The following is an 878-nucleotide window of genomic DNA, read 5'->3' as shown; positions in this document are numbered from 1 at the left end:
TGCAAAGCGACAGTAACTGAGGGTGCCAGTGTGACGGGAACCCAGAGCTTGCACTAAACCAGAACAGAGCCCACACACTCCAGCAAATGTGGGGGAGTGGGGGTCTGACCGAGAACCACCAGCCACCTGAGAAAAGAAAGACTCTTAATAACGATGCTGGGGTAACTGTTTCACCATACGGAAAAATAAAAACTTGAATTCTGACCTTATACCGTACAAAAATAAATTCCAGATAATTTAAAGATTTAACATTTTAAAAAATCCTGTAACACTGTAAGGAAAAGGAGATTAGGATATGACCTCAAGGTAGAGAAGGCTTCTTAAAGACACCCTCAACTCCCCCCAAACCATAAAGGACAAGGTATATCGGTTTGACTTCAAAATAAAAAACACGTGAAAAAAAATGTATGGTAACATATGCAAGAGATCAGTGAACTGGAGGATATTTGCAAGGTCTCCTGTAACTCACTAAGAAAACGCCCCACAGCCCAACAGAAAACCAGACCAAGAATGGACGGTGGTGACTCGCCAGGGAGGGGAGCCTCATTGTCAACACGCATGTGAAAACACTGCCCAGACTCGAGCAGTCACAGAAAAGCTCGTTGTAACGGTGGCGTATATTTCACTCATCAGCTCAACAAACGTTCACCAGACAAAATTTCCAAAGATGTGGAAACCAGGAACTTTCGAATACTTCTACTGAGACTGAAAAATAGTACAGCCCGCTTTAGAGAACCACTGGCTCTTGTCAGACTGGAGACGCACGTTTTTTATGACACAGCACAAGGCTATTCCATGTAAGCATTGTTTCTATAAGTAAAGAGTGAATATACTGAAACGTCCATTGATATGAGAATAAAGAAATAAAAGGTACTACA

This window comes from Balaenoptera ricei, chromosome 10, assembly GCF_028023285.1.
Source record: "Balaenoptera ricei isolate mBalRic1 chromosome 10, mBalRic1.hap2, whole genome shotgun sequence".
Lineage (NCBI taxonomy): Eukaryota > Metazoa > Chordata > Mammalia > Artiodactyla > Balaenopteridae > Balaenoptera > Balaenoptera ricei.
The sequence above is the reverse complement of the archived record's forward strand: the minus strand, read 5'-3'. Positions refer to the sequence as shown.